This window comes from Loxodonta africana, unplaced genomic scaffold (genome assembly GCF_030014295.1).
Source record: "Loxodonta africana isolate mLoxAfr1 unplaced genomic scaffold, mLoxAfr1.hap2 scaffold_201, whole genome shotgun sequence".
Classification (NCBI taxonomy): Eukaryota; Metazoa; Chordata; class Mammalia; order Proboscidea; family Elephantidae; genus Loxodonta; species Loxodonta africana.
Genome location: NW_026974941.1, coordinates 184,099 through 209,349, shown reverse-complemented (window position 1 = coordinate 209,349; position 25,251 = coordinate 184,099). Strand labels below are relative to the sequence as shown.

The window sequence follows — 25,251 nt, the reverse complement described above, 5'->3', positions numbered from 1 at the left end:
GCATATCTGATGGAAAGGACCTCTTTAAGGTGTCAAAAAGTAAAGATGTCCCCTTGAAGACTAAGGTGTGCCTGACCCAAGCCATGATATTTTCAGTCACATCATATGCATGTGAAAGCTGGACAATGAATAAAGAAGACCGAAGAAGAATTGACCCCTTTGAATTGTGGCGTTGGCAAAGAATATTAAATATACCATGGACTGCCAAAAGAACAAACAAACCTGTCTTAGAAGTACAACCAGAATGTTCCTTAGAAGCAAGGATGGTGAGACTGCGTCTTAATACTTTGGACATGTTGTCAGGAGGGATCAGTCCCTGGAGAAGGACACCATGCTTGGCAAAGTACAGGGTCAGCAGAAAAGAGGTCGATATGAGTTGGAACCAACCAACTCGACAGCACCTAACAACAACAACAACACACAGATTGAGATGCAGAGGACAGAGGTGCTCAATCAAAATCATCATGAGTTTGAATGGGTAAATCTGAAACAGAAGCCTGAAAGCACATAGGAAAATAATTGCATTGCTCTCTGGCTATTCCTGTAACTTAAAAACAAGAGTTTTTTTTTGTTTTTTGTTTTTTTTTTTTTACAAAAACTTTGGAGAGAAGAGAAGTTCCAAATTGCTTATTTATCTTTTACCCCCTTTTCCTTTTAAACTATTTTGAAATCTAGAAGTTTTTGAGAGAGCATTCTTTTCAGTCTTATTCTATAAATGCTGCTTCTACTGACTTTGCTTGATAATTGTAACATTATTTGCCATCCTTGCAAACCTCAGCCTCTAACCATGGTTTGTATTTGGTGCCAAACCTTCATGCTAGGCCCCAACTTGCCTCTTGTCTGCGCAGACAATAAATTGCCACTTTCTGGTTCCCTTGCCATCAGTGTCCATTTTGTTTCAATAGACTAATAGGACAGGACAAGAACCTGAGGAATTTGGTTATAGTTACGGTTGTGTGTCAATTTGGCTGGACCATAATTCTCAGTGGTTTTGCAGTTATGATGTAGTTTGGCAGCTATGTATGACATAATCACTTCCATAACGAGATCTGATATACTATAATCACCGCCTTGACAAGATCTGCTATAAGAAGCCAACCAGTTGAAAGGGAGTTTCTGGGGGGAAGGGGGGTGATGCCACCTGCATCCAATATATGTAGACTCTCTGGCAAAGCTCTCTGGATTTTGCTCACTCTGTATCCTGTAGTGGCTCCTGTTCATCAGACCTCTGGTTCATAGGACTTGAGCTAGTAGCTTACTACCTATCTTGGGATTCATCAGCCTCTACAGTCTGTAAAACAGTGACCTGCCATTTTACCTGCCAATCTTGGGCTCCCCAGCCCCTGTAACTACAAGAGTCAGGAGAAGCCTCCACCCTCATCCATGTACTTGGGACTTTCCAGCCTCTACAACTGTGTGAGCCATTTCTTTGATATAAAACTCTACGTCTCTCTCTTCTTCTCTCTCTATATATTCATATGTAAATATATATATGTATAGAAGAGAAGTGTGTGTTTATGGTTTTGCTTCTCTTGAGAACCCAGCCTTAGACACCATTCCTCTCCTTCCCATTGTGACAAAGTTTGTTTGTTTTTAACCATCACCACTATTATTTCCCCAATTTTTTTTAATCACCTCAAACAGAAACTCTGTGCCTATTTTCAATTTGATATATAAATTGTGGAGAAAGATATGTACCTGGCTCTACCCAATATTTGTTGTTGTTTTTGTTAGGTGCCGTCAAGAAGGTTCCGACTCATGGTGACCCTATGCACAATAGAACGAAACACTGCCCAGTCCTACACCATCCTTATAATTGTTGTTATGCTTGAGCTCATTGTTGCAGCAACTGTGTCAGTCCACCTCATTGAGGTTCTTCCTCTTTTCTGCTGACTCTATAGTTTACCAAGCATGATGTCCTTCTCCAGGAACTGATTCCTCCCGACAACCTGTCCAAAGTTTGTCCAAAATATATAAGATGCACTCTCGCCATCCTTGCTTCTAAGGAGTATTCTAGTTGTACCCAATATTTAGAGCCCCCTTAAGCAGTCCTTGATTTTAGGAACGTTGCATATATTATAAACATTTCACAGTGTTAGAAGGCTGATGGGGACATGCCTTTTAAACCCTTATTTAATTATGTGGAATTGTATGTAGACATGTAGACCCTGCTCCAGGTTTTATCCCCAGCAGTGAAACAGCATAATTACAAATGCCTGATCTAGTTCATCGGGAGTTATATGTTGGCTCTCCTTCATTGCTCTGAAGGTTTTACCAGGGCCGTCTTTCTCCAGTAAATTTATTCAAAGTTTGTTAAATACCATGAAATTGCCAATTGCTGGTAAGTTTTGAACCTCAAAGCACCAGTTAATTTACTCCTCAGAAAATCATCTGTGCTGGAAGGGATGGGTTTTCTGAAGGTAGGGATATGAGTGCTCATCCTGGAAACAGTGTCTACTCTTGCTAACCCTGTTGGTATGTGGATGGGAGAGAAAACAAAATGAAGGCCTATTGAAATGGTCCCCTTACATTCAAGAGATTATGGTTATATTCTTCTCTTCCTTTTCCAGAGGAAAAGTCGTTCTTTTTCCGTATCATATCTTCTATTCCCTCAAATGTTCTTGTTCCTACAGCTCGTCATTCTCCCAAAACATAGTTCCATTAATGTGTACTGCTCTATTTGGCTCCCTCATCATCCTCATTCTTCTTTTTCACTTTCTGTTTCCTTTCTTTCCCTTTCCCCATTTCTCTCACTCTCTTTTCCTTTTGTCCATTCTTTCTTCCTGTGTCTTTGAATTTAAGGAATTGCGTGTTCAATGCTCAAGATTAAAAAAAAAATTGTACTACATCACTGATCACATAATAATTAACTTTATATTTATCCTGGGTTTCAATTGCCAGCATATATAAAGAGTGTATATAATGTGTTTGGTTGCCCCTTCATCTCATCTGACCCAGTTCATATCCTGCTACTCTGTCAATTAGCTCCCTTGTAATTGACCAATGTTTTTTTTTTTACTGTCATAAACAGGTAGGATTAATTTTTTGTTACTTCATGATAAGCTTTGCAGCACATGATGCTGTTTCCCTTTTCCTTGAAACTCTCTCTCATTTTTAATTGATGTCTCTAAACTTTGCTATGTGGTTCTCTTCCTTCTTACAATTACTTCAGTTATCTTTCTATTTTCTTTTCTTAAACCACCCTCTTCTTCCTCCTCTCGTCACCCTTATTTTGTCCAAGATTTCACTGGATTCTCTTCAAGTCAGTCATATAGCGTGAAAATTACATACATCATTATTCTTAAAGTGCTGAAGATTAGAAATCATTCTTAGAAAATAACTGAATGTTTTACAGAAAAGTTATGTAAAAGTGTTACTATTCTTGAAATCAGATCAGATCACATATGCATATTCTGACTTCCACTTCTTGGAATTATAGTTTAAGAAATAGATGAACAAAATGGAACTTGTCAATAGTTAAGAAACCATTACATGAAAGCTGCAGAAACTACATAAAGAGCCTATGGAAATCCAAAGCCCATTTTTCCGGGTGTAGAGGAGGAACATTAAAGTAGGGACACGGAGGGACTGTCACTGTCATAAGGAGAATGAAAAATGGCTGCCCTCATTTTGGTTGTACAATCACTGTGTTAGGTCCTGGGGAACTAAGATAATGAAGGCACTAACCTTAAACTAAATGCAAGGTTTTGTACAGGTGGAAGAGTCTAACTAGGAAAATTACTGTGAGTCCCAGTACCTTTAGCTTTCAGAAGAAATTTTGCCATGTTGACATCACCCATAAATACAACTGTTATAGAGAAGGAGGATAATGTAGCAGTGATGGGCCCAGGTCAGGAACTTCTCAGAAGCCTGACTGAGAACAGATGGATGAAAAGAGGCTGCAGGGGTGAGGGAGGGAGTTCCCCCAACTTTTTGTAGTCAGTGCATAATTAAAGCCATGTGTATCAGAGACAAGTTTCATTTAAAGAGGTTAAGCCAGATTATTTTTTCTGATTTTAGAGTGTTTTCTGAAAAAGCCACAAGTATTGGAGCAGAAGTAAGACTGCATGGGCAAGTGGAGAAAATGTCATCCAAGAGATGCTGAAGTAAAATCAAAGATAGACTCTTAAGAGTGTTCTGAGGAGGGAAACATGACCCCAAACCAATTTTGGATTGAAGCAAGGATAGCAAGGCTTCATCTCACATACTTTGGGCAAAAAAAAAAAAAGAGTTTTTTCTATCTTTTTTTTTTTTTTAACCCTGGAAAAGGACATCATGCTTCGTAAAGTAGAGGGTCAGCAAAAAAGACGAAGACCTTCAGTGAGATGAATTGACACAGTGGCTGTAACAATGGGTTCAAACATAATGACTGTGAGGATGGTGCAGGACCTGGCAGTGTTTTGTTTAGTTGTACATAGGGGTCACTATTAGCTGGAGCCATCTCGATGGCACCTAACAACAGCAGTGACCTCAAATGATCTGATCTGTGAATCTTTAAGTTAGGAGGATACTCAGCCTCTCCCCTCAGATGCACTCCCCAGCTATGTTTGTTTGTTCTCACGGTTAATTAAATCCTACCTAGAATATTATGTTAAACATCTGGCTTGTAGTCTCAGGTTGCGCTCTTTTCATGAAAAAGTTCACAATACATTTGAAAACCAATTTGTCAAATAACTAGAGTAGCTTTCTATTTTGTGTATGTGTGTGTGTGTGTTATACTAGATATCTAGGTATCTAATGAACCCTGGTAGTGCAGTGGTTAAAGCACTTAGCAGTTTGAACTCAACAGTTTCTCTGAGAAGGAAAGATGTGATAGTTTGCTTCCATAGAAATTACAGTCTTGGAAACCCTATGGGGCAGTTCTACTCTGTCTTATAAGGTGGCTATGTGTTGTAACGAACTTGATGACAATGAGTGGTGTGTGTTTTACTAGATAATTACACAAAATGGAAAAAAAACACACTATAATGAAATTTTTAGCAAAACATTCATGTATTTAAGGAAAAATGGGAAATAATCAATTATAGCATCTCCTCATAAGCTACTATTTTAAAAGATTGCACTGTGCAGGAAGCAGAAAATCTATCCATGACTTCTAACTCACCAAAACTTCCATCAAGTAGGCTAAAGTTACACCTTATTACAATTGTAATTACATAGCTAACACTGTGAATCCAAATAGAGATAAACTTACCTAGAGATCATTTTCCCCCACGTGTCTGTCAGTTTGTCATGCTGTAGGGACTGGGATGTTGCTGTGATGCTGGAAGCTATGCCACTAGTATTCAGATACCAACAGGGTCACCCATGGAGGACAGATTTCAGCTGGGCTTCCAGACTAAGACAGACTAGGAAGAAGGACCCGGCAGTCTACTTCTGAAAAGCAATGGAACATTGTCTGATACAGTGTGGGAAAATGAGCCCCCCAGGCTGGAAGGCACTCAAAAGATGACTGGGGAGGAGCTGCCTCCTCAAAGTAGAGTCGACCTTAATGAATAGAATGGAGTAAAGCTTTCAGAACCCAACCCTCATTTGCTGATACGGCATGACTCAAAATGAGAAGAAACAGCTACAAACATCCATTAATAACTGGAACCTGGAATGTACAAAGTATGAATCTAGGAAAGTTGGAAATCGTCAAAAATGAAATGGAACACATAAACATCGGTATCCTAGGCATTAGTGAGCTGAAATGGACTGGTATTGACCATTTTGAATCAGACAGTCATGTAGTCTACTACGCTGGGAATGACAACTTGAAGAGGAGTGGTGTTGCATTCATTGTCAAAAGAACATTTCAAGATCTACCCTGAAGTACAACGCTGTCAGTGATAGGAAAATATCCATACACCTGCAGGGAAGACCAGTTAATATGACTATTATTCAAATTTACGCACCAACCACTAGGGCCAAAGATGAAGAAATAGATTTTTATCAGCTGCTGCAGTTTGAAATGTATCGAACATGCAATCAAGGTGCGTTGATAATTACTGGTGATTGAAATGCAAAAGTTGGAAACAAAGAAGAAGGATCAGTAGTTGGAAAATATGGCCTTGGTGATAGAAACAATGCTGGAGATCGAATGATAGAATTTTGCAAGACCAACGACTTCTTCATTGCAAATACCTTCTTTCACCAACGTAAACAGAGACTATACACACGGGCCTCCCCAGATGGAACATGCAGAAATCAAATTGACTACATCTGTGGAAAGAGATGATGGAAAAGCTCGATATCTTCAGTCAGAACAAGGCCAGGGGTGGACTGTGGAACAGACCATCAATTGCTCATATGCAAGTTCAACCTGAAACTGAAGAAAATCCGAGCAAGTCCACGATAGCCAAAATATGACATTGACTATATCCCACCTGGATTTAGAGACCATCTCAAGAACAGATTTGACTCATTGAACACTAGCGACCAAAGACCAGATGAGTTGTGGAATGACATCAAGGACATCATCCATGAAGAAAGCAAGATGTCATTGAAAAGACAAGAAAGAAGGAAAGACCAAGATGGATGACAGAGGAGACTCTGAAACTTGCTCTCGAACATTGAGCAGACAAAGCAAAAGGAAGAATTGATGAAGTAAAAGAACTGAACAGAAGATTTCAAAGGGCAGCTCGAGAAGACAAAGTAAAGTATTATAGTGACGTGTGCAAAGAGCTGGAGATGGAAAACCAAAAAGGAAGAACATGCTCAGCATTTCTCAAGTTGAAAGAACTGAAGGAAAAATTCAAGCTTCGAGTTGCAATAGTGAAGGATTTTATGGGGAAAACATTAAAAGACGCAGGAAGCATCAGAAGAAGATAGAAGGAATACACAGAGTTATTGTACTAAAAAGAATTAGTCAATGTTCAACCATTTCAAGAGGTGGCATATGATCAGGAACCGATGGTGCTGAAGGAAGAAGTCCAAGCTGCTCTGAAAGCATTGGTGAGAAACAAGGCTCCAGGAATTGATGGAATATCAATTGAGATGTTTCAACAAACAGGTGCAGCCCTGGAGTTGCTCACTTGTCTATGCCAAGAAATATGGAAGACAGCTTCCTGGCCAACTGACTGGAAGAGATCCGTATTTATGCCTATTCCCAAGAAAGGTGATCCAACCGAATGTGGAAATTATAGAACAATATCATTGATATCATACGCAAGCAAAATTTTGCTGAAGATCATTCAAAAATGGCTGCAGCAGTATATTGACAGGGAACTGCCAGAAATTCATGCCGGTTTTAGAAGAGGACATGGAACCAGGGATATTGCTGATATCAGATGAATCCTGGCTGAAACAGAGAATACCAGAAGGATGTTTATCTGCGTTTTATTGACTATGCAAAGGCATGCGACAGTGTGGACCATAACAAACTATGTATAACATTGCAAAGAATGGGAATTCCAGAACACTTAATTGTGCTCATGAGGAACCTTTACACAGATGAAGAGGCAGTTGTTTGGACAGAACAAGGGGATACTGATTGTTTTAAAGTCAGGAAAGGTGTGCGTCAGAGTTGTATTCTTTCACCATACCTATTCAATCTGTATGCTGAGCAAATAATACAAGAGGCTGGACTATATGAAGAAATGGGGCATCAGGATTGGAGGAAGACTCATTAACAACCTGTGTTATGCTGACCCAACCTTGCTTGCCGAAAGTGAGGAGAACTTGAAGCACTTACTAATGAAGATCTAAGACCACAGCCTTCAGTATGGATTCCACCTCAACATAAAGAAAACAAAAATCCTCACAACTGGAACAATGAGCAACATCATGATAAATGGAGAAAAGATAGAAGTTGTCAAGGATTTCATTTTACTTGCAACCACAATCAACAGCCATGGAAGCAGCAGTCAAGAAATCAAAAGACGCATTGCATTGGGTAAATCTGCTGCAAAGGACCTCTTTAAAGTGTTGAAGAGCAAAGATGTCACCCTGAAGACTAAGGTGTTCCTGACCCAAACCATGGTATTTTCAATCATATCATATGCATGCAAAAGCTGGAAAATGAACAAGGAAGACCGAAGAAGAATTAATGCCTTTGAATTGTGTTGTTGGTGAAAATATTGAATATACCACGTACTGCCAAAAGAACGAACAGACCTCTCTTGGAAGAAGTACAACCAGAATGTTCCTTAGAAGCAAGGATGGCTAGACTGTGTCTTACGTACTTTAGACATGTTGTCAGGAAGGATGAGTCCCTGGAGAAGGACATCACGCTTGGTAGAGTACAGGGTCAGCGGAAAAGAGGGAGGCCCTCACTGAGGTGGATTGACACAGTGCCTGCAACAATGAGCTCAAGTATAAGAACGATTATAAGGATGGCTCAGGACAGGGCAGTGTTTTGTTCTGTTGTGCATAAGGTCGCTATGAGTCGGAACAACTCGACGGCACCTAACAACAACAATAGAGATCATTTTAAGTAATTAGAGAAGGGTGTAGAGTTCATTTCTTCTTTCACATTAATTTAAGGCCAAGTAAATTGGATTATTATACCCATAGCTGTTTTATACCTGAGAAGACTAAAAATATGACTATCTTGGTACTTTTAAGCTTTTTTGTCTAGACCAAACAATTAATTTTGTTGTTGTTAGTTGCCATCAAGTTGATTCCCATTCATGAAGACACAACCTGTTACAGAGTAGAACTGCTCCATAAGGTTTTCTTTTTGTAATCATAATGGAAGCAGATTGATGACCTTTTCTCCTGCAGTCGTGCTGAATGGCCTCGAACAGTCAACGATTAGGTTGGCAGTCAAGCTCAAATTGTTCGTACTGCCTATTCCTACTCACAACGACTCCATTTGTGCAGAGTAGAACTGCTCTACAGGGTTTTTAAAGCTGTAACCTTTTGGAAGCAGACCACCAGGACTGTCTTCCAAGGTGCCTCTGGGTGGGTTAAAAATGCCAATCTTTGGGGTAGGAATGGAGCACGTAATCATTTTTGCCATTCAAGGACTCCTTTGCATTATCTGAGGACCTTAAATAATTGATAATAATATATGTTTTTGGTGGACCTTAAATAATTAATAAAAATATATTAACATAAGTTTATTTGCTTTACTCAATAGGTGACTTATAATTTCAAAACATGACCAATCATACACTAATCATGGAATTCTTGCTCATCATTTTCACTGAAAGTTGGATGCTGCTGAGGCTACATGCTGCATTCTTCTCACTGATCTACCTAGTTAGTGCCCACAATGGAAAATGTTCTCATCATGCTTCTCACAATTCCTGATCAATGCCTCCACACTCCAATGTACTTTTTTCAGGCATTTGTCCTTCTTAGATCTGTGTCTCATTTCTGCCACTGTGCTCAAATCCATCCTCAACTCCATCACCTTCATTGACTTCAACTCTTTCCTTGGGTGTGCGTTGCAGCTCTTCTTGTTGGTGCTCTTGGCAGAGTCGGAGATTAGCATTCTCACTGCAATGTCCTATGACTGCTATATTGCCATTTGCTGCCCTCTGCACTATGAGGCTGTCTTGGGCAAGAGGGTCTGTGTTCAGATGATGGGTGTGTCTTGGTTCAACGGTGGGGCCTTGGGAATCTTCTACTCAGGTGGGGCATTCTCTCTCAACTTCTGTGGCTCCAAGAAGATCCATCAGTTCTTCTGTGATGTTCCTGCACTCCTACAGCTCACTTGTTCTGAAGAACATGCCACCATTGACATCAGTGTGTCCATTGGAGTCTGTTATGCATTTTCACGTTTAGTTTGCATTGTGGTCTCATATGTGTATATTTTCTCCACTGTGTTAATGATTCCATCCAGACAGAACCAATCAAAAGCCTTTTCCATCTGCTCGCCTCATCTCATTGTGGTGTGTTCCTTGTAACAGGTGCTGTTGCTTATTTAAAGCCAGTCTCTGATGCATCTTCTCTTCTAAACCTACTGGAGTTCTATTCTGTGGCGCCATCAATCTTGAACCCCATTATCTACTGTCTGAGGAACAGGGACATTAAATCAGCTCTATATAAAGTCCTGTGGAATGTTAGAAGCACCTGAGTAATGGAAAGGTAACCAAAGTGGAAGTTAGGAAGTAAAGTCACCTTTCTTGTTCTGTCACCAACTAGCTGTTTGCAATTGTTTCTGTTTAGAGATCAATATATCATGGATTCTTGTTGATGATAAGCCCAGGTTATCAGTTTTAACAGGAAGTAAGCCTTCTCCTATAATCATGTACTTTACATTTCTTATATGTGCAGAAATTATGAAGTTTTTCCTGTTATTCCCATTTCCTATTGATGCGTTTGACTCTTATTCTGAAGCTCCCCATACGTGAGGTCTGTATGTGTTTCTAGTTTGTCCAAAACTTTCATCTTCCCTAGCATTCTCTTTATTTAATGCTTTAATATCCTTGATTTTTCCATCTGTTAATTTTATTGATTCAACTTTCTTCCTAGCTTCTCAATTTCTCTATTTGTTAATTTTAATTTTAACATAATTTTGCCGTTTTAAAAAATGTACTATTAATTATATCACAAGCTTCACTTATTTGATTAATATATGTTTGAAGATGAAAATTATACATTTACTACAATTGCTTACCCATTCCTGAGATTTCAGAAAATGATTTTGCATCTTTGTTTCTTTTGAAGTAAATCATATTTTTATTGAAACTTCCTTTCATCTAATGTGTTGAGTCCTGACTTTGAGTTACTTGCTTTTATAATTCATTGGAATTTCTGAAAGCATCCTCTGCACTGCTCCTGCCATTGTGATAAATCCCTCTTTCTACTTTTCCCAGACTGTCAACATGTAACATTGGCAATACCCTAAAGATGCATACTTAGGTGTGGAGTAAAACAGATTTATTTATTATTTTATTTCAAATGCTATCTTTAACCATGTGACATGTGATATGGTTTTTTATCTCTGTATATCATAGATACGTGACTATATATATACATACACATATTTTTTTTTAATAAATTACTGAGTGAAGACTGTTCAGGATTTTACAAAATGATTTAACATATTAAAATTTTTATTTAAAAGACTCCACCAGTAGATAATTGAATAAAATGTCTAATTCTAGTCATTTGACTACTTATTCAAGAAAAGTGGTCTTCAAATGACATTGACTGCATTTCAGAGGATGAGCAATATGATAATGCAAAAAGATGATTAAGAAGATTACAAATATTTTCTTTTACAAATTAAAAAACATTTTTATTGAAATAATGATTTGGTACATCATAACGTCAAAACATTCAAGCAGAAAGGACATGGAAAAACACACAAAAGGGGCATAAAAACACAAGCTCTCAGAAAACATTCATTTGAGAATAAAAATAGTTTAATTAGGGGTAGAAATTCTATAATTAGAAGTAAACTGTAAAACCAGAGCTATCTTTAGAACTGTGCTAGCAAATGTGGTATCACTAAACACATGTTGTCATTGAGTACTTTAAATGTGGATAATATGACAAAGAAATTGACTAATTTTAATTTAAAAACTGATACTCGACTCAGTTATTGGAAAATTTTAAAGTATGTTTGGAACAACTTGGCTATGTGAATATACTTTTTAACTGAAAACTTCATTAAATCTAAAGACAAGTTAAGTGCTTCCAGTGAAAGTTTAGCGGTCAAAATGAGTTTCTCTAAATGGGTTTCTAAGAATTTTTATAAATAAGAGTGCAAAGTTTCTCAATAATAATTGTTTATAAATATTATTTAAATTATATTTTACATACACTGAGTTAAAATATATTATTAAAATAATTTCATATTGTTTCTTTTAAATTTTTTTAATATAAAAAACAAAAAAATACTAAAATTTAAAATCACACATGTATATTTCTTGCATGTATTCCTATTGGACAATCCTGATCTGGAATAGATATGTATATGCCAGTTTTGTTGACTTTTGAAGTGCACCACACAGCTCTTTAGAGACTGTCATGCATAAGAACTGTTATTAATAACAATAATAACAACCGTAAGTAATTATGCACTAGACATCCCTATAAGAACTTATATGCATTTTTCCTTAAAAAAGCCACAATAGCTGTGCTTGTCACAGATTATCAGCTTTATTTTTACATTGGAGAATGATTGAAGGGCCCTGTACACTAATCTTTTGTATTTTGCATCTGGTAATTCCAGGAAGGCACTTTTATCTAGAAGATTCCTTGATTCTTTGTTTTGAGAGCTTGTTGAGGTGATCATGGTATGTTTCTTTAAGTGACTTGATAGTGACTGTTGTCTTTGAGCCATCTAGAAGTTATTGTATTAGTTTATTTTATGTTTGCTTACTCTGTCGTAGCTTCTTGCTTTGTTTGTTTTGATACGCCCAAATGGGTTCCTTAACTGAGCCAGCTAGATTATTTTTGCCTTTGGAGCTCTGACGTCCTGTCCCCAGATGGCTAGAGCTGTTATCAGGTATATCAGTCTAGGAGTCTATTCACTTTTCTTGTATAGATTCAGCTTAGGTGTCCCGGTAGCTGACCATCAAGTGTGTGGTACAGGCGATGTCCTACAGTCTTAGCAGGGGTGATTGGTCTAGGTACCAATATCTGGTTGCAGCAGGAGGTCACACTCTGAACAAGGCAGAAGGCTGAGAATCATCCCACACGTGTCTCTGAGGAAAGCGTGTCCCCCCTTCCCTAGAGCATACAGGTGGGTGGGTTCTGCAGATGGACCATGGCACCCGAAGTTTTGGTTGTAAGGACTGGGAAGGACCAGTTATCCTTGGACCTCTGTTGCAGGTGGCTGGGTGACCTGAGTGGAGCCACGAGTCCTTAGGCCCCTGATGTGGGTAGGTGAGGACCCTGTTTAATAGGCAAAGTGGTGTCAAACATCAAATACCCACCTCTTTACAGCACAGCTGAAACAGTTGTAGTCTGCCAACAAGGGCCTATTTTCCTGAAATAGGCACTCACACAGGTCCATGCAGGGGGAAAGGTACTCAAAGTCCATGGATTGTTTATGCCTGGACAGGAGCCACTTCTGTCCTGAGCTCCCCCTCTTAGTGGAGCTGGCAAATTTTCTTTTCCCCCAGTTGCAAATTTACTCCATCTCCAAGGCTGAAGGATGGGTCTAGGCACTCAACAGGGCCCATCTTAGGCCCAGGGGAATCGACAGCCACTGAAGCTGGCTTGGGGGCTGGGGGCACAGTAAAATGTATGCAAATACTTAGCTTTTGCCGAGAGCACCGTTCTTCTCTGGTTCCAGGGGTATGAGCAGGCTGTGTGGCTGGATGCTTTTCCCTGCAGAAACTGCAGCTTAATGCTAGTACCAGCCCAACACACCCGCTCCTGGGAATGGTGCCTGAGGGCTCCCAGCGATTCAGGTCTGGTAATTCCTGTCTGCTTCTGAACTGCTTCTTCCTCCCCCTGCCACTCAGTTCATTTTCTAACTTTGCCTTTAATGTTTGTTTCACTTGTTTTTTCAGGTGTTTGTTGTAAGAGGGCTCGCCAGAAGCATCTGTCTATTCCTCCATCTTGGCCCCACCTTCCATTAGAGAATGATTGAAATATGATTTCAATGATGACTCTAAATATAAAGCATTATTTCGGTTGTCTGAATTTGAAGCAAAGGGGAGATAGAAATGTAGACAGAGAGAGTGAATACCCAAGATGGTCAAATAAATAAAAAGAATGAGAAAATCAAACTAGTAATTTGCAAAGCCCATGGTCATACCAAACAATTTGACTCCTGAGTCCATATTCTTAAGCAAGAAACTGGAACATATTAGATTACTCAATGTACTGGCTATTTGTTGATTTGTTGTTAGTTGCACTGAGTCGCTCTGGCTCTATGTGACCATATGCACAACAGAACAAAGCTCTGATCCTGCGCCATCTTCACGATGGTTGGTATGCGTGAGTCCATTGTTGAAGCCATGTCTATATTCAATGTCTTCCAACCTAGGAGGCTCATCCTCCAGCAATATAGTGGATAATAATCTATGTGTTGATTAGGATTGGCTAAATGGTTATGTTGCGATTCTGTTTTTATTTGTTTAATGAATAGTGCAAGAAAATAGATCCCTTTACTTTCCTATGTGTATGATTTCAAATATCCACTGTAATAAAGAAAAAAGCACCCTATTCTTAATTCTCCTCCTATTCAATAGAATTCTAAGACAGATTTGCAAAGGTATGATAATTATACATATGTGAAGGACTGATTTCACCACAGTTACTCCCACTCTGGTATTGGTCACCCTGTCATCATCCTTCACCTTCATAAGAAGAGGTAAAAAGTATCTTTTGCACATCAAAAATGGAAGCCAGCACAGGGGAATTCAGATGGGCTGAAGCAAATTTTCAGAGCCTGTTTAAACTTTGTTTGGTTAGATAATCTGCTAACAGCGTGCAGACAGCTGTGCATCAAACCAGGAAAACCAAGCTCTGGCTCATAATATGTTCCAGCTTTGGTGAACATTGCAATTTACTACATATCTATGGTGAGGATTCTACAAACACACATTGCAGGGAGGAAAAAGTAAAACACAGAATATATCATTATACACATTATCTTGTGTATACTAAATTTCAGAAATAGATTACCAACTGCATAAAAACAGAAACTGAAGGTGTGAAAACACACATACGTGTATGTTTATATATAATCTAAAATTTTGAATACACACACACAAGAGTATATATATGTATACAGATAGTTCATCTGGAATTCTACCTGTGTGATCTTTAATCAAAAGATCACTGGGTGATGCAAGTGATTTACGCCCCATTACTAACCTAAAGATGGTTTGGCTTCAAACCCACTCAGCACTGGTTCAGAAGAAAGGTCTGCTGATCTGCTTCCGTTAAAATGTTAGCCCATTTATGAGTGATGCACGTTACAGACATATTCTCTTGGCTTGATATTTGTCTTTGACTTTGCCTACGATTTTTTTCTTCATGCATTTATTTTTATGTAGGCATATTTACCAAACTATTCTTCTACTGCATGTGCCTTTTGGGTCTTGGTCAGAAGGCCTTTCCCTAGCTTATAGAGAAATTCTTCCATTTTTTATTGCATTATTTGTATCATTTCAATTTTTACACTGAGAACTCTGATTCATTTGTTGTTCTTGTCTTCTTGTAAGTGGCATGAGTAATAGATCCAATTTTACTTTTGGCAAATGACTACAGAATTGTTCTAACATCATTCATATCAAAGATTATCTTTGCCCCAGTGATTTGCAACACCATTTGAACCATATGTTAGATTTCTACCTGAAGTAGGATCTAAGTTTCTTTGCTACTCCACTGTCTTCTCTCCTTTCATTTGTTCTGTTCTTTTCTTCTACTTTTACACATGCACCTATAGTTCACTGTTTTATTACAGTCATTGAATTATTTTCATTATTTGGTACAGTAAGCCCTCCCTCATAAATCTTCCTGTTCAGTGTTTTCCTAGCTAATCTCGTGTATGTATTTTTCCAAGTGATATTTAGGATTATTTGTCTAGCTCAACAAGAAAAGTTCATTGAATTTTTATTGGTATTGTATTATATGAACAATCTAACTTAGAACTGGATGAGACTTGCTATCTTGCAACGTGGACTATTTTCCCATTTGATCAGTTCATACCTTTCAGTTACCAGCTGAGTGCTTAACCATTGTGCGACCAGGGCTCTTTATGAAAAGACATAGAGAGACCTTAAATGCATTTACTTAGTGAAAGAAGTTTTTGTGAAAAAGCTACATACTGTGTGATTCTATCTCTATGACATTTCAGAAAAGACAAAAATATAGAGAGTATTAAGATCAATGGTTGCCAGAGGTTCACAGGGGAAAAGGAAAGAGAGGAATATGTGGATCACGGAACATTGTAAAAGCCAGTGAAATTATTCTGCATGATATTATTATTTGCAAAATACATGGTATTATGTATTTGTCAAAACTTATAGAACTGTATAATGTAAAGTTGGTGTAGTTAGGTGTCACGAGTCAGTTCCGACTAAGCAGCCCCGTGTACAAAAGAATGAAATAGTGCCCGGTCTCGCCCCATCCTCACAATTTTTGTTAGCCTGAGCCCATTGTGGCACCCAGTATGTCATTCCATTTCATTGAGGGTCTTCCTCTTTTTTCAATACCCTCTACTTAACCAAGCATGATGTCCTTCTTCAGGGACTGGTCCCTCCTGACAACGTGTCCAAAATATGTGAGAAGGAGTCTCGCTGTCCTGGCTTTCAAGGAGCACTGTTGCTATACTTCTAGCAAGACAGATTTGTTCATTCTTCTGGCAGTCCATGGTATATTCAATATTCTTTGCCAATGCCACAATTCAAAGGCGTCGAATCTTCTTTGGTCTTCTTTATTCATTGTCCAGCTTTCACTTGCATATGAAACAGTCAATTCCGACTCATAGCAAACCTATAAGATAGAGTAGAACGGCCCCATTGGGTTTCCAAGGAGCACCTAGTGGATTCGAACCGCTGACCTTTTGGTTAGCAGCTGTAGCCCTTACCCACTGTGCTACCAGGATTTCTGCATGCATATGAGGTGACAGAAAATACCATATTTTCCCTGTAGAATCCTTCAAAATTGCAACACATGCCTTGAAATTTTTCTTCAATTCTTTCAGCTTGAGAAATGCTAAGCATGTTCTTCTCTTTTGGTTTTATAATTCTAGGTCTTTGCACATTCCATTACAATACCTTACTTTGTCTTCTTGAGCTGTCATTTGAAATCTTATGTTCAGCTCCTTACTTCATCATTTCTTTTGTTTGCTTTAGCTATTCTCCATTTGAGAGCAAGTTTCAGAGTCTCTTTTGACATCCACTTTGGTCTTTTCTACTTTTCCATTTTTTACTGATCTCTTGCTTTCTTCACGTATGATGTCCGTGATGTGATTCCAGAATTTGTCTGGTCTTAGATCATTTGTGATCACGGTGTCAAATCTATTCTTGAAATGGTCTGTAAATTCTGATGAAATGTGGAATGTACAAAGTATGAATCTAGGAAAGTTGGGAGTCATTAAAGGTGAAATGGAGTGCATAAAGATTGATATCCTAGGCATTAGTGAGCTGAAATGAACCGGGACTGGCCATTTTGAAGCAGATAATCATATGGTCTATTATGCCTGAAATAACAAATTGAAGAGAAATGGCATCGCATTCATCACCAGAAAGAACATTTCAAGATCTACCCTGAAGTACAGCACTATCAGTGATAGGATAACGTCTATATGCCTACAAGAAAGACCAGTTAATACAACTGTTATTCAAATTTACACACCAATCACTAAGGCCAAAAATGAAGAAATTAAAATTTTTTACCAACGTCTACAGTCTGAAATTGATCAAATATGCAATCAAGATGCATTGATAATTATTGGTGATTGTAACCCAAAAGACAGAAACAAAGAAGAAGAATCTGTAGTCGGGAAGTATGGCCTTGGTAATAAAAACGATGCGGGATATCCCACAATACAATTTGACTTTTTCATTGCAAATACCTTTTTTCAACGACATAAATGGTGACTATACACATGGATCTCACCAGATGGAATATACAGGAAACAAATCAACTACTTCTGTGGAAAGAGAAGAAGAAGAAGCTCAATATCATCAGTCAGAGCAAGACCAGGGGCTGACTGTGGAACAGACCATTGACTGCTCATATGGAAGTTCAAGTTGAAGCTGAAGAAATTAGAGAAAGTCCGTGACAGCCAAAAAATGCCTTGAATATAAAACAAAGAGTGAACCCTAATATTACCTATGGACTTTATTTAATAACAGTATGTTAAGTATTGATTCATCAATTGCAAAAAAAATGCACCACACTAATGCCGAAGGTGCAAGAGTAAGTGGACATATATGAGGATTTTCTGCACTTTTTGCACAATTTTCCTGTAAGCCTAAAACTGTTCTAAAAAATGTATTAAAAATGGGATATGGACAAAATCTAGACAAAAGTTCTATATCAATATTCAGTTTTCTGTTTTTATTGCCCAAGCTGTGACAAAGCATTAAAAATAGGAATTGGGGTAAAGTTTTTTAGAATTCTTTGTGACATCATTTTAACTTTTCTGTGATTTTGAATTTTTTTTTTTAATTAAGGTATATTAGAGATAGATAGCTGCTGCCTAATCAACTCCAAGTCATGGTCAGCATGTTGGAGTTGATTGTTGAGGCTACTGTGCCAATCAATCCCACGATTGTCTCCTTCATCCACGTAGGGTCTTCATTTCACCAAACACAATCCCTTCTTTTAGTGACTGATCCCTCCTGAGGACGTGTAGAAAGCAAGCATGTTGGAAAATGTTCTGTTGTGATCATAATGTTTTCATTGCCTAATTTTCAGAAGCAGATCACCAGGACTTTCTTCCTGTTCTTTATTGGCTGGAAAATGCTGAAACCTTTCCACCATCAGTGACCCTGCTGGAATTTAAAATACTGATGGCGTTGCTTTCAGCATCACAGCACCGTGCAAGCCATCACATTACAACAAACTGATAGATGATTGGTAGAATGTATGTTAGAGTAAAACAAAAATATCAAAAATAAATTGCGATGGAAAACTAGTAGGTATGATATACACATTCCTTCTCATGGGTGAGTTGATGTGGAGCCGGAGAGAACAGTTGCAGACCATCTTAGCCACCCATCACATCTCAGTGCCACCCTCCCCTTCAGCTTACACCATGACAGTCATTATGCCAACATCTGATAGGAGATCAAAGTGCCCCACTCCTCCTCCCCTTGTAAGTCACTCATACAGTTCTTCTTGGAACACTTGAAAGAATCATTTTTTTTTGCCATTCTTAATATAGATAATTACTGTGAATACAAACGTGAAGAATAAACTACAGTAAATAAAATGTTAGCAATTGTACCAGAAGTTATGTACTGTCAGTGTCTTAGGGTAGGTTCTGTAGAGAAGCAAAACAAGTGAAGCTACATGCTCAAATCCCAAAAACAAGAGGTTAGATGAACAGAGCCCAGTTGAAGGATCCAGAGCTAGCAATCTCCAGAGAGCCTTTATGGAATGTCCACCCACATTGGATGCAGGCCACACCCCCCAATGAAGCCCTCCCTAACTGGCTACACACAGCAGATCACATCATGAAGGTGATCATACTATATTAGATCTCATTATGGAAGTGATTACATCATTATATGACTGCCAAACTACATCATAACTGCCAAATCCCTGAGAATCATGGCCCAGCCCAGGTGACACATAACCATCACAGTCCACCCCTTGTCAACTTGGCATACATAGTCTCTGAATAAAGACACTTATAAAGTCATACTTGTGCCTAACATGATACAACTAACACACATAGAACTAAATACACCAGCCCTGTTTATATCTTATATTTTATAGGTAAAGAAAACAAATATATTTGATGCACACAAAGAAATACTCATTACAGTTACAGCCCTCATTTCTGCAACTGGTCACATGGTCATAACTGATATTTAGAACTATTTTCTTCTACCACCCTTTCCGTATTCTCTTTGCCCTCAGCAAGCACCTCAGCTGGTTGTGGTTCTTTACCTGGTGGGGTGACCTGAAGGGTCTGGGCCATTAGTAGTCATATCAGAATTGGGTTCATATGGTTTTCCATTGACTTTAATCACAGGGTATGGTAGTACTAAGAGATGCCCTAAGGGATCTCCTGCTTTCCAGACATTCTCTTTTTTACCTCCATTATGCAGTATCAATCCAATTTCCTCTTAGTCATCAGGATCAATCACACCAGCCAATACGGTAACTTCTGTCTTTGCCTGTTGATGCAGAGACATAAGGAGCCCAAAGTGGCCAGGTGCCATTCTTAACTTCCAGTTCAATGAATCAGTGATGTGTGTCTAGGTGGGAGCATTCCTCCCTTTGGAACTGATACCCCTAGACCTGCAAAACATAGAGTTCCAGGAACAGAAACTCTTTGGTGAGTATTCGCATGAGACACAAATATCTTCACCTATTTGGCCCGTTCAGAGAGGTGTATCCTCCTTGTCTCCAATTTTTCAATCATATTCTTTCCAAGTCCCTGACCATTCCTCCAAACCACTGGCCACAGCCCATGAAACAGTATACAATTGCACATCTGACCATTTCTCCTTCCAAGCAAAGTGACTAATCACATGCATTGCTCAAAGTTCATCTCATTGGGAGGATTTCCCTTCACTACTGTCCTTCACAGAGGTGATCACACTATATCAGATCTCATCATGGAGGTGATTACCTCCATCTACGACTGCAAAGGTACGTCATAACTACCTCACCACTGAGAATCATGGCCCAGCCAACTTGACACACAAACGTACCATCACAGTCAGTCATTGCTCAATGGAGAGAAGGCTTCTATGCATGCACCAAATCGCCTTGCAAAACAGCTATGTAAAAAAATAAAATAAAACTTTGTGTATTTTTTTATTTTTCAGTATCAATACACAGTTTTGTAGTTTAAAGATATAATTTATTTCATTTTTAAAAACTCAACTCTATTTCAGGAATAGGACATCTCAAAGACATGACGCAAAAAAAAAATTTAAGATACATATACCTTCTTTTTCACACTTTAGCCAGGTACACGCATATCTTATCAACTAATGTATTAAATTCAGTGTCTGAATATTATACCTTAGTCTTAGATTTCAAGACTTTTTAAAATTCTTATACCTATGGCTCTCCAACTGGAATCATTCACTAAGGCAAAAAATAATAAATGAATATGTAAAAAATAATAACCTACTGCCTCATTTTTCTAAGAGCATTTTTTTCCTTAAAATACCTTCTACCTCTTTTTTTAAACCTTCTGTGGACTTGAAGATCCTCTTAAAACTCAAAACATTCAATCTGTAATCTGATTTCTGATTTTCATCATATGTTTTTGGCTGTTATGAAATAAATCTACTTCTATTAAGCATTAGTGGTGATACTGTTTAAAATATTTTCAGATCACTTCACAAATGAATGAAATCTATTAGATGTGAAAAAAAACAAAGGAGAAATAGAAACTCTTCTATCCCTTAAATTTCATTGTACAGTGGTTTAGTTCTCAGTGGTTATCAAAAGAATGCTTATCAACAAATAGCTTGAAGATAAAAGTTAATTAAGCAGCACAATATGTAAGCTTGCAAGTGAGTGCATATGAAGAACTAGTTAGAGTTAAAAAAAATATCCTGTATATGATTTCTGGCATGTGTTTGCACTCTTCCTTTTGTTCCATCCCAGCCCAATCAGCCTAAGACCACTAGGGACAGAGCACTGGTCCAACAAAGTCAGATTTACCAACTCACTGCAGTAAAAAAAAGGAACCAGTAAAGTAAAATAATCACTATAGGTTTTGCAGAAAGGTGGAGTTTAGGTGAAATTTAATAGAAGGAGCATTCTGATAGCCTGAAAGAAAAGCAAGGCTATGGTTAAAGTGGTCAAAATCAGATCTGAACTATAAACTGGACCGAAAGATTGTTTCTTTAGAAAATACAATGTAGAGATATATCTGCAATTTTTTTTCACAGGAACTCCTTGTCTAAAGCTCTTCATCTGAGTTAGAAACTAAGGTTGTACAGAAGTGATATAGTGCTTCCTAGCAAGGGACTTGACGACACCTAACAACAACAACAAGGGTTGAATATTTCATTCTAACTCATATAATTTCAAATGGCAAAGTTTCTAAAAGTTAAAAAATTTTAAAGAAGAAAGCTTATCACAGCAATAAAACAGTGATTACTCAAAGAAGGGAGTTGTATGATACTTTACAATAGCAAAAGGTCCTTGTTTGAAATTATTTCCATTTAAAGCTATTTTTCTCTCAGCTTGCTATTTTTTAGTCTAATAGATAACCGGGTTTTTTTTTTTTTTTTAATTTTCTTATCCTGAAAATAAATTTTATTTAATTTTCAATTCCATCACTTTTCATACTAAATTATCATGTTTTAATTAGTTCACTTGTTTAATTGGATTATGCTTAATTAGTTTTAAAGAGCTTTAGGCAAGACAAAAGAACTAGGTTAACATATTTAAAACCCAAAGGAAATGCTTCTTTCCTGTACCAGTAACTTTATAGTTTAGTTCTTTAAATCATTTTATTGATAAGTTTTCGAAACCGCTCATTCAGAATGATCTAACAAAAATCTATCAATAAGGCCATGTCTCCTTGCACTAGCCCTAAATACCCAAGAGAGAGATGTAATATTTTACCTTCTCCCAGAATATTTATCCGTAAATATTTAAGCCATAATTTAATAGCAAATTGTTGTCAATAGGGAACTCATTATGAGGCAGTGTGAGGCAAAGAAAATGTAAGAGATCGGGAGAGAAGTTAGACAGAAACCGGACTGGACAGAGTCAGAGAGACAAGACAAAAGGAAACAAGAGAACACTACTAACAATGTTCAAAGACTATGAAAGATTGAGCTAATTGAAGGGTAATAAGTGTTAATATTAATAAAATAATAAGATAAAAAGAAAAAAGAGACAGAGAGAATGATGGAAACAAAAAATAACTTATAAAAGAAGAAAATCATGTAAGAAGTGAGAAAAGGTGGAATCAAAATACAGAGTCTATGGAACTTACATTTATGGTAGAAAGAGTTGTAACTGCATGAGTGAATGGGGGTTATTACATATCTGACATGTTCTATCCAATGACTGATCAATGGGAACATATATAATCACAAATTTATACTGATAGATCCATCATGACAAACAATACATCAAAAATGCTATAATTTAAAAACAGTCTACATGTAGTTATTTTTGCTAAAATATTGCATGTTTGTATGAAAAAGACATGTTATTTTGTATACTCAAAATCAAACACTCCCCAAATACAAGACAGCAAAATTAGTAATTAGTTATTGCCCTTGTTCAGGAACTGGATATGCTCTATATAAAATAGATCAAGCTATGAATTAATTTGAAAAATTGAAAGGTAATTTACTTAAAAATAGTAAATCAAATTATTTCTCTTTCTGCTTTTCTTTAACACTTGTTAAAATGTATGCATAGAGTTCCGTATATAGTCTCTTACAACTAATACTAAAAATAATCAAATAAAAATAGTGTACATATGTATTAAAATATGTGGCATTATTATCACGTACTTCAAGGAAATGTGATGAGTTCATGATCTGACAAATTCAACAGAGTAATTGAAAGTAAAATTTGAAAAATACCATCTCATAATATAATAATAAATACTCTATTGATCCTCTTATTTACCATCATTGCAAATTGATTTTTCAATTTTGAAAATGGAATATGATAAATCTTATTATTTTATTCATACATCTTGTGATTTAAAATAGAAGCTGTTCATATCAGTAGATTTTGGAAATAACTTTGAGCAGTGACTCATATTTGAATATAAATTATCATTTCCTTGAACCTTGTAATTAGATTCCACAGACATGTATAAAAAATTTTAGGTTAAAACAGCTGAAATGTTTTTTCTCTATCTTTATAATTAACTATTGATTTAGGTTCTTGCACTACCTAGGGAAGCCCTGGTGGCACAGTGGTTAAGCTCTCAGCTGATAATCAAAATGGGCTTTTCGAATCCACCAACCAAACCAGGGAAGAAGGAAGTGGCAGTTGGTTTCTACTCAGTTGGTTTTAATTCTACTCTGTCCCACTGGGTCGCTCTGAGTCAGAATAGGCTGGACAGAAATGGATTAACCTAGCACATCTTGGAAAACTAATGCAATTTCTCTGATCTGTAGGTTCTTTGTTTAAAAATTAGAAGAATACTAAATCATTGCTGCTCTGACCAGGGATATCTTCTGGAAACTTGTGTGAAATGCAGACTCACAGGCCCCACCCCAAGTGACTGGATTGGAAGGTGCGTTTTGACAACAACCCTAGGTAATTGACATGCTGAGTAGTACTTGAGACCCTGAGATCTAAAAAAAAAAAAAAAAAAAACCTTATCTAGATGACCTTAAAACCCTTTTCTCTGTAAATGAAGTATGGCCGAGGTATAGACCACTTTACTTTATAGACACATTTTCAGTCCATATATACTCTCTGATACTGAATACACAGTGAAAACTGAGATTGATGGAGTATAGGACATTTGTTGAGTTTAAGAGTGTGATTCGTGGTGAAGAAAGGGAGAAAAAGGTAATGCTGAGTGAAGTTACTAAAGTGGAAGGAAGCTTCATGTGTCTTAGATAAAGGAAGCAGTTTGCCTAAGTGCATTGCTGGATATAGAAATATTTCTGGGTGTGAACTATGTATTCATGTAATGGAGAACTTTGAATATCACATTAATGAGTTTAAACATGAAAAATCAAGACCCACAGTAAAATTGTGAAAAGAGGAAAAAAAAATTTGAAACCATTTTTTTTTTCAAATTCTTATAGTTTATTTCTGAAGACTATTTTAAAAAATATTGCGGTGAAATGTATATAACAAATCATTTATCATTTCAACAATTTGCACATGCAATTCAGTGACATCAATTGTCAGTCATATGGTGAAACTATAAAAACTATTCATTTCCAAATGCATGCAATCTTTAAGAGAAATTCAGTATCCACTATTGCACTTGCCTATTTTAAATATTTCATATAAGTAGGATCATACAATATCTGTCCTTTCGTGTGACTTATTTCACTCACTGTTACATTTTCGAGGTCTATTCGTGTCTTAGCAGGTATCTTAACTTTATTTCTCTTTATGAATGGATAATATCCCATTGTATGTATGTATCACATTTTATTCATCTATTCATCTGTTAACAGACACTTGGGTACTTTTGAGCACAAAGCCTAGGAATTAGAGGAACAATTGGGAAGCTATTACTGTCAAATATGCATGTGAAAGGAACCTATGTTTGGAAGGCAGATTTTTGAACAAAGACAAAATTATACATTTTTATTCAAGGACCATGCACAAAAAGTCGCCTTAGAAAATACTGAGTCCAAATGAAATGCAGTCAGTCCTTGTGGGTTTAGATTTAATTTACGGCTGAAACAAATGCATGGTGATGCCTAGAACAGGCTGATAGGAGCAGAGAGGCTGGATTTGAATCTTGTATCTTAAATTTACAATCTTTGCAAAAAAGATAAAATTATTTGCAGATTAGTGTCCTAAACTGATACTTGGTTATAGTAACAAATGACTTACTGCTGCATTAAATTAACAGATACTAACCATTCACTCCTCTGGGTACAGAAGAGGCATTCATAAATGTAAGAAAATGTCTGAATATCTACATTCAGTTCACTCTCTTTCAAGAATTCATTTATTTTCATTTTTCTAGGAGTGTGTAATTTGTTTCAAAGTCTTTCAGTCTTGAGTCTCTGTTTCCTGCTTTATTTCAGTACCACA

At 37.2% G+C, this 25,251-nt stretch overlaps 1 pseudogene; it reads left to right on the top strand.

The window, feature by feature from the left end:
* The first annotated feature begins 1,729 nt into the window (after positions 1-1,729).
* Positions 1,730-10,021, top strand: LOC135229315 (olfactory receptor 14K1-like; annotated as a pseudogene).
* The last annotated feature ends 15,230 nt before the right edge of the window (positions 10,022-25,251 follow it).